Source organism: Trichosurus vulpecula, chromosome 8 (genome assembly GCF_011100635.1).
Source record: "Trichosurus vulpecula isolate mTriVul1 chromosome 8, mTriVul1.pri, whole genome shotgun sequence".
In the NCBI taxonomy this organism is placed as follows: Eukaryota; Metazoa; Chordata; class Mammalia; order Diprotodontia; family Phalangeridae; genus Trichosurus; species Trichosurus vulpecula.
In genome coordinates this window covers 177,841,286-177,851,390 of record NC_050580.1, presented here as the reverse complement: position 1 = coordinate 177,851,390, position 10,105 = coordinate 177,841,286, and the positions used below count along the sequence as shown (strand labels likewise).

Sequence of the window (10,105 nt, the reverse complement as noted above, 5' to 3'; positions counted from 1 at the left end):
AATGAATGACCATCAATCCTAAAATTGGTATGTCCAGCCTTGGATTCCACCCTGCAAGTTTGAGAGACTTGAAACCCCTAGGTAATTTGGCTGGAGCTGACTAGCAGGAGCAGGAAGAAATCTGCTACAGATATTCCAGCACTTCTTGGAAAAGGTAATTCCCATCAGTAGAATAAACCCAAAACCTGGCCCAGTTTCACAGAAGACATCTGCTGTGAGTGGAACAGCACAGAATTAAGATGGACTATGGAATGCCTATTTGGTAGTTGCACAAAAGGATTCATTTCCCAGTGCTTATAACTCAGCTTCACAGAAGATTGTACCAATAGTTATGTCACTGAATGCCTAAGTCTTGTCAATAACTAACTATTGGTTAGTCGAGAATAAACCCAGAAGTGAAAAAAGTTTTAGAAAGAAATCTATTAAGTCATCCATCAGGGAGAAGAGCCAAGAAAAGCGGTGGCCACTCTCCCAGAGTCTCTGTAAGTTTTACATTATATAGTGATCAAACAAAGGAACAAGGAAACAACAGCTGATTGGTCAGAAGAGAGGCAGTTTCTAGATAAGACTCATAGATTACTTGAGATATATGGTGGAGGAAACTCCTTACATTCCTTGCATCAATCTTTAGCTCTCCTGGAAGGTTTTTTGGGGGTCAGCATAACCTGCAGTCCTGAGTTAAACATTAAACAAATCTGTTCTCTAAGTAACAAGTCTGGTCTCTCAGCCACACAGGGCTAGGTTCAAACAATGCAATAAAGTTTTCCCACAATACCATCAATTTTTTTTTGTCTTTTAGCATTTCATTAGTGTTTTGGAAATAATTACCTGTCCTATATCTGATTCATATTGTACACTGAGTACCTTTTTACTCCTCACTTTAAACCTAACTTATAAATTTAACAAGATGAAGAGTATAAGAAAAGGGAGCTGAACTTTCATTAAATGCCAGCATGAACCTGGTCCGAACCACATATCTGGGTCCAGAAATAATATGCGGAGCTTAGTGGACAAAGGAGAGGGAGAAGCACCCCAGCTTCTTGGGCTCAGCATTAGTTATTATTGTCAGAAAATAAAGTAATGAAAGGAGGAAGACATAGGCCTCCAACACCCTGAGAACTACTATTTCAGTCTTCCCTGACTCAATCAATTGTATTCCAATCACACCACTCCTTTCTGACTAATGATGATAATTTCATACATTGTCTCATTTGAATTTCACAACAACCCAGCATAATAGAAATTGAAGATATTATTACCCTCTTTTACAAAACATAGGCTCAAAAATAAGGAAACCCAACCTCAGAGAAGTTAAATGAGCTGCCTGAGACAGGGTTCAAACCCAGTGCTTCCTTACTTCAAATCACTGCGCCATCAGCTGCCTCTTATATGGGGCTCTGATTATAGTCTCTACTCAAAAAACATCTGGTAACTTTCTATTCTCAGTAGAATAAACTCCAAACTCCGTAACCTGGCTTTCATGGGTTTCCATAAAATGTACTCCTGGTTCCATTGTTCCTTTCCTCTGTGCTCCCATAGCACTTTGTTTGTATGTTCTTTATGTCCGAAATACCATCCCAATACCCTCCCTTCTCCCTCCACCCCACACCCCAATCCCCTGCCTTTTAAATCTTACTTATCATTTAAGGTCTAGCTCAAATGCCACTTCTACCATGACTGGAAGGGACAATTGTGAAGCATCATGGAATATGGGTTTAGTGTCAGAAAATCACGGTTATGTAGGAAGTACAGAAATTTTGGCTGCTAAAGGAGGTGTGGAGGTAGAAGTACAGCAAATGTCTCCAGATTCACCTGCTCTGCCAAATTCACCTCTCTGATTTGCATGGTATTATGGGAGTAGAAAAGAATTGTTCTCATTCTAAGTCAAATAAGAATTTAGTGTGACTTTCCCTCCACCCTTCCAAGTAGCAGCTTGAGAAATGGAATAAAAAAGACAAACTGAAATGCCCCAGAGCTTTCAATCCAGCCAGCTGGGTCCAATTTATTGGGGTCTAAATTGCAACAAAACTGAAATATTCTTAGGTGTTAAGCTTTTGAGAACTGAGACACTAGTAATTACAATGGCAGCTCAGAGAAGAGGCTGAATTGTGGCTGAAGACCAATGGACAGGAGCAGAGAGCAATCCCAACAGCCCCTTAGCAAAGAAGCTAAATCACAGCTGAAGACAAGAAGATGACAGTGGAAGACAGTTGCTCAGCAGAGAAACTCCGCAAAGAGCAACAGCAGGTCAGCAGAGATGCCAGCAGAGAGCGGCTCAGCAGTGATAAACGACACAATGACATCACCAGAGGACGCTGGTTGCTCTGCAGAATCAGATATGAATCACCCTGGCCACAGCTTTCCTTAGGTTTGTCAGTTCCCTTAGGTATGCAAGTTCCCTCCACGTTGATGGACCCTCCATGAACATTCCACGTCCACATATGTGCCCCAGGGGCTGTGTTCCCTCCACTTACGTTTTCCCAGCGATTTTAGCTCTTTTGAGATACAGACACCCATTTAGAAAGACCCATAGGCATTGAGTCTCTGTTTTGAATTCCTTTTATCTCAGCTGCAAGGAAATATTTTGCCTCCTCAAGTCTTATTTGCCTTAAAGTAAGAATGCTCCCTTCAACCCCTTTCCAATTACACATAATGCCAGCAATAACTCACACAGACCACAAAAAGTTGGTAGAGCTGGAGAACTTCTTATCCAGAAACCAAAATACCTATACTTCTGATCCTGGCTCTATTATTTATCACATGAATGACCTTGACCAAATTACTTCCAAGGGTGAGGAACCTGTGGTCTCGAGGTCATATGTGGCCTTCTAGGTACTTGGGTGCAACCTTTTGACTGAGTCCAAGTTTTACAGAACAAATCCTTTTATTAAGGGGATTTGTTCTGTGAAGTTTGGATTCAGTGAAAGGGCCACACTTGAAGACCAAGAGAGCCACATGGGGCCTCAAGACCTCAGGTTCCCCACCCCTGTCTTAACCTCTCTGGGACTTAACTTTTCTCCTGTGCAAAAGAAAAGGGTTCAACTAAATTATCCCTAAGATCTTTTTCAGTACTAAATCCTGCTGGTTGTAGGAAATGAGGTTGAAAGGGAAGCTTATAAGGGATCTTGAAAGGAAGGCCAAGCAACATGAACATTTTAACTTCCAAAAAGTAGGAACTGTTTCATTTTTGTCTTTGTATACCCCATTGCCTGGCACATAATAGGTGTTTAATAAATGTTTGTTAGACATTGAATGTCTAATGATATAATGTCATGATATAATGCAAGAAAAAATGAAGCAAAAATATAGAATTTTAGGAAGATTAATCTGGTGGAGACAGGTAGAGTGAATTGGAAAAGAGCCTAGAAGATGGGAGACAAATTAGAAAGCCACTTTTCTACTGCAGATATGAGGATATCAGGTCCAGGAGTCAAGTGGTAGCAATGAGAATTAAAAAAAAATGGGAAAGATTAGAGAAGCAATACAAAGGAAGAAGAGACAGGACTAGGTAGCAGTAAAGGGTATTATACATCAGAGCTGGTATTTTGGTGCCAACTCCTTCTAGTATAGACATGTTTGAGTTGGCCCAGTCCCCTAAGTATTTAATCATCAAGAGCTTCAAACTAAAGTTTTGTGCTCAGAGACAAGTAAATTGTATCCCTTGAGGCATCTCCTATCATTGGGTCCTGGAGCTAACTTTCCCAAATAAGAATCTTTCTGCTACTCTACAGCACCCTGGTCTCTGCCAACAATGATTTACTCAGGTCCTACAACCAAGCCCAAGAGCCTTTCTGTTGTCTATCTTCCACTGAGCCATCAGGGCAAATGTACATAGGCCAAAGACCTTGAAAGTCTTGACATCAGGAGTCTCAATACAGCAGCCTTCTGCAGTAGGTAGAGGTCTTGGAATTCTGAGATCTCAGAGCTCAAAGACAGCAGCATTGCCTCTGGCCAGGTGTTCTATGGGTGAGGGGCTCCTGGATGCTGGCATCACCAGGCTCAGTTAGAATGATGTGAGTATTTGCAGTTTCATCAAACTTGTTGACTCTACTGGAGAATGGAAGGAACAGGTGGAACAAAGGTTTTCACTTCTCTATCCTAGGAGGTCAAGGAGAGGGCCTTGCAATATCCCACTGGGAAGACTGGCCTTCTCTGTCATCACAAACAGGATATGCTGTGTAAGGTAAGATTAATTTATTTATAATTTGCAGTAGAATTAGGTGGAGACACTACTGTTAGGACAAACAAGAACCACTATAAGAAAGGCTGGCTTTTTATTTTATATAATGCATATCAATGAAGATTCAATTTGATGTTCAGTGTGATACGAATCATGGTCAGTGGTGAAGGGTTTTGTTGTATTTCAGTAATAGACATGGTGCTAAGCTTGCATGGCCTGACATGGCATGCTAAGGGTGGGATGCAGGAGTTGGAGGAGACAGAGAGGGGGGAAGCAGGTGACAATTTGGATTCTGTCTGTAACTCCTTATCTTTCTTTATAATCATGAGATCATAGGTTTTAATATTAAAAAAAACAACCTTAGCAATCAGCTAGTCTAGCTCCCTGATTTTATTACTACTACTAAATAATAATAATAATAATAGCTAACATTTATATAGCGCTTTAAGGTTTAGAAAGCACTGGACATGTATTATCTCATCTGGTCCTTCACAATGGGGTGAAGAAGATACTCTACTCTTGTTAGCCCCACTTTACAGAGGAGGACACTGAAGCTGAGACAGGTTGGGTGACTTGTGACTTCGTGGTCACACAACTGGAAAGTGCCTGAGGTGAGATTTGAACTTAAGACTTCCTGGTTCCTAGCCCAGCACTCTCCCCACTGTGCCAGGCTGAGGCCTTCAGCACTTAAATGGGCTGCCCAGTCACACAGCGAGAACACAGTAGGACCTCCTCTGACTCCAAACCCACTGCTCTTTTCCTCTCTATTCTAGCTCTGTGGCCAAGGAGGAATCACAAAGATTATGTTGCTTGGTTGTGAGGAGCAAGGGAGCTTGAGAGTTTGGAAATAAAGGAACTTTGAACCCCAAAATCTATGATCTTATGGAAGCAGGGGAGAAAGGAGAAAGGAAAGCAGGGTGGGAAAAAGAGCAATACAGCAGCTTATAACCCAGACTTACTGCTGATTCCACACCAGAGTCTGCACAGGAACAGGCAGCAGGGAGGGGTCTAAGTGGTAGATGAGTTACAAAGAATTCCTGAGACTGCAGACATTTCTCAGCACCTCCACCTATTATCACTATGTCATTAACTAAGGGTGAGGCAAGACCTAAAAACTTGTGTAGACCTCACTGGGTTGAAAGAGCTTGTGGGTTCTGCCTCAGTAGAGATCTTAAAGTGTAGACTGGATGGTCACTTGTCAAGTATGTCATAGAACGGATTCTTGTTCCAGGTATAAATTGAACTGGACAATCTTTGAGGTCCTTCCAACTCTCAGGTTCTGTGGTTCTGATTCTGTTGGTGTCAGGCATTAGATGCAAAAAAGTCAAAGAGACCTTTCTAATGAGTGGCTAAAGTGAACACATGTCTGTAAGAGAAGAATTCGGAGCAAGAGCCAAACAAGCAAGTTCCATGGAATGACTCCAAAAGCAAGAATTGAGTTAGAAAATAGTCAGTGTTTACAGATACTATGTGTATATGTAGATGTAGATGACTTTTTTTTTTGTCCTAAAGAAGGATAATGGCTGAGGTTCTTAACCTGATGTCCACGGACTTTTAAAAAAAAACATTTTGGTAATTATATTTCAATATAATTAATTGGTTTCCTTTGTAAACATATACATCTTATTTTGTGCATTTAAAAGCATTATTCTGAAAAGGGGTCCATAGGCTTCACCCAACTACAGAAGGGGCTGATGACACGCAAAAAAAGTTAAGAGCCATTGTGTTAATGTAAGTAGTTAGAGGTGGTAACAGATTCCAATTAGCAGAAATAAACTCAAGAAGTGAAGCTTCTAGGAAGCGCCAAGGAAGATGTGAAGATGATCCCAAAGGAGAACAGTCCCAAAAGGGCAACTGGCCATTTGCCTCATGGCTTATAAATTCATCTGTACCTTTTTCAATTTGCCAGAAGTAGGATTGGTAGAGCACCAGCCCCAGAGTCAGGAGGACCTGAGTTGAAATCTGGCTTCAGACACTTGACACTAGCTCTATGACCTTGGACAAGTCATTTAACCCAATCGCCTCACAAGAACAAAACAAAATAACAACAACAAAAAAATTAGGATTGGTAAAGGCTCATTATCATTCAGGAATGTATAAAAAAGATTCTTGATCCTATTAATTTTTTAACTCATATGACCTCTAAGAGTAGTGAATTCTCTGAGTTCACTACTTATTGCTTAAAGTTGCAATTAATTTTTTTATCCAACAACTATTTTCTTCAGAAATTAAGGGGTGCTGAAGATGGCGGCTGGAAAGCAGGGACTAGCATGAGCTCCCTGCCGAGTCCCTCCAAAAACCTATAAAAAATGGCTCTGAACCAATTCTAGAACGGCAGAACCCACAAAACAGCAGAGGGAAGCAGGGCTCCAGCCCAGGACAGCCTTGATGGTCTCTGGGTGAGGTCTATCCCGCATGGAGCTGGGAGCAGAGGGGAGTCGAGCCCAGCCGAGCCCAGCCGAGCCCAGCCAAGCCCAGCGTGAGCTGCGCGGACCAACCGGACCAGAAGCTGGGCGGAAAGTGCCCTAGCACCCTGAATCAGTGAGCTGCAGCAGTTACCAGACTTCTCAACCCACAAACACCAAAGACAGCGGAGGTTAGTGGGAAAAGCTGCGGGAGTGGAAGGAGTTCGTGGTTCGGCTTCCAGCCCCGGGGGCAGCAGAGGTGGGGCAGCTACAGCAGCTGCTGCTTCTGGCCCCAGGCCCACCTGGTGGGAGGAATTAAGTGGCGGATCAGAGCAGAAGTGCTCAGCCTGCTGAAGATCTAAGCCCAGTCCGAGTTGGGGGTTCTTGGGGAAGGAGCAGTGCTGGTGTGGCAGAGCTGGTACATCCCCCCCAAATGTGGAACATAGAACTCTCTAGTCTACAAGAAATTAAGGGGTGCTCCCACATTCTAATATTCTAGGATTTAGTGAAGATATCCATATTCACCCTATCCATTGTCCTTCAACATTTTAAAAACTATGTTTTTATTCTATCTCAGATCTTTTTTTTTTCTTTTATACTAAGAAGTTCTATATTTTTAGCCTGCTTTTGCATTAGAAATGCTTTAGCCCTGCAACAAAAAGCCGCAAGTGGAGATTCGCTAAAACCATCTCCTTTGGTCCTACTCAGATTCATTGTGGCTTCTCCTCCACAGCCCATATTCCCATCACTACAACTCCCCCATGTAATTCTGCTGTGATTGTCTCCCACGGTGTTCTTTGAGGCATACAGCTTAGGAAGAGTAGTCAGGCAGAGAACAAGTGATTCAGTGTATGTGTAGAGATTCCAGTGTTCAAACTATATACAGGGAAGTAATTGCAGGTGTCAACTCATTACTTTCTATTTACGGGTTAATATGAAAATAGAGTTATTAGTAGTCTTATCTAGTTCTATTTCCTAAGTTGCTCTTATTTTTACCACCACCACTACCCCCAGTGACAACCAGAGGGCTAGTCAAAGAACAAATAAAATCCTTTTGGTATTATCTACATGTTCATCTCCCAGTCAAAATCCAAACACAAAATCCAAGTAGTCCCCCTATTTTTCTGTTCACAGACCATCTCTGATCTAGACTCTTTCTTCACCTACAACTCTGGACAAATGTCCAATAGAGGCATCTTTGCTCTACCTTAATCATTTCTCATTTTCCTGTAAAATGATAATAAATGATAATTTTTCACATACTTCGCCCATAGCCACTCATCCCAATATCATATCTAAAAACAATTTAATGTGGATTACTTTGGTCTCAGCTAGGCTAAGGTTACCATATGACTGACTCCAAGGAGATGTTTGGAGGCCAACATTCACTTGCTCACACTGAGCTCTACCTATAAGCAATGTGCTCTAATAGCAAGAATATACTGTACTCTCAATTCCTAACAAAAATCTTATTTTACTAGGTCCCAAGGATTGAGATGAGGGAACCAATGGTGCAGAATGAACAATTTAATTTAAACACACCCCCTATGCACAGATGCTCTGAGCTACTCAGATACTCTGAGGATTTAGGACCATGAATCATTAAGCCACAGTATCCCTTTTACATGTGTCCGTCATAATCAAACAGTAAATACTAATGATGAAGGCGTCTCAGAGACAGGAAAGGAAGTAGTTGACTCACTTGGATAGTTTAATTTCAGATAATCGTTTTCTCTTCATTTTATTCATAAGTTCTAGGATGGAGAAGTTTAAGGGATTTATCTTTAAATAAAGGGGAAAATATTGTGACTACAAGGTGGGGCTGGTGGTAGTTATTGTATAAAGAACTATGAGAACATTTCCTAAAAGTTGGTGGAAAAGATCTGTAGTCTCTGTTTTCAACTTGATGTCCTCTGGCTGACCACACACCATAGCCATGTCCTTAGTCTGTCACCGAAAAAACTAGTTTTTAACTCTGGTATGTTCAGGACTTTTTATTTCTAATATAACATTTTCTTCACATAAGTTTTCTTTCTTTCCGTAGTTGCCTAGACAGAAGCTGTAGATTTTATCTATTCATTTCCATCCCAAAGGATTTTTTCCCGTTGTTCCCACAGAAACCCACAATGACCACACCAAAAGAGAATCAGACCACCACAGTGGACTGAGTTCATTCTGCTCAGTTTTCCCATCAGCAGATAGGTGGAGCTACTGTTCTTTGTGTTCTTCTTGCTCATGTACCTGATTACATTCCTGGGAAACATCCTCATCATCTGCATTGTTGTGTCCTACTCATGCTTCTACACACCCATATGCTTCTTCCTCTGCAATCTCTCCATCTTGGACATCTTCTTCACCTCTGTCATTTCCCCAAGGGTTCTGGCCAATTTGGCCACTGGGGATAAGGCCATTGTCTTCGCTATCACCCAGTGTTTTTTCTACTTTTTCCTGGGGACAGTGGAGTTTTTTCTACTAACATCCATGTCCTATGACTTGTATACTACCATCTGTGACCCACTGAAGTATGACACCATCATCAGTACTTCTGTGTGAATTGGACTGGTTCTTTTCTCATGGTTGGGTGGTTTCTTATCTGTTCTCTGCTCCAAAACATTTATCTCTAGGTAAGCCTTCTGTGGATGCAACATCACTAACCACTTTTCCTATGACAATGGGCCTCTATTGGCCCTAGCCTGTACAGACACAACATTTATTGAGTTGATGGATTTCCTGTTATCTTCCGTAGTCATCCTCTGCTCCATAATCCTCACTGGATACTCCTATGTTTACATCATCATGACCATCTTACACATCCCATCAGCCAGTGCGAGGAAGAAGGCCTTTAACACCTGTGCTTCTCACTTAACCATTGTAGTGATTGCTGGTGGGATCACAGTATTATCTATGTGACTCTCTCCCAGAAAAAAACAAAAAAGCCTCAGTGTTGAGCAGTGTTGTGGCACCTTTCCTCAACCCTTTCATCTACACCCTACACAATGACATTGTGCTGGGGATACTCAGGGAGGCATGAGTGGGAGTCGGAGCATTTTTAGTTGGAAGGGGGAGAGAACTGCTGAATAGAGTATCTAAAAAAGATTATTGACCAAAGAATTGAATTCTCTTTCTCTTCATCTGAATTAGGGCCATTTTCTTTAATTATATGAATATATTAAAAATATAATATTCCATATATAATACATTTTATATAATAACTTATTTTTTAAAATCTGAGTTAATATTTATTATATAATCATACAAATATATAATAAATCCTTTTAATATTTACATCACAGTCATTTCAACATATACCACCTTCCTTCCTTCTCTGAATTTAATATTCCCTAAAGGTTAAAAAAATTAAGCAAAAACATTTAATACAGGAACTGTATCCGGCAGTCTGACTATATATGATATTCTTTCTTAGTAGCTCCCCACATATTTTCCATAAGAGGAATAGATTTTTTCATGGCCTTTTCCCCAGATTACTAACCAGTTTTCAGTTTGTTCAGATTTCCTATTA

At 41.1% G+C, this 10,105-nt stretch overlaps 1 pseudogene; it reads left to right on the top strand.

Moving 5' to 3' along the window:
• The first annotated feature begins 2,193 nt into the window (after nucleotides 1-2,193).
• LOC118829684 lies at nucleotides 2,194-9,616 on the top strand (annotated as a pseudogene).
• The last annotated feature ends 489 nt before the right edge of the window (nucleotides 9,617-10,105 follow it).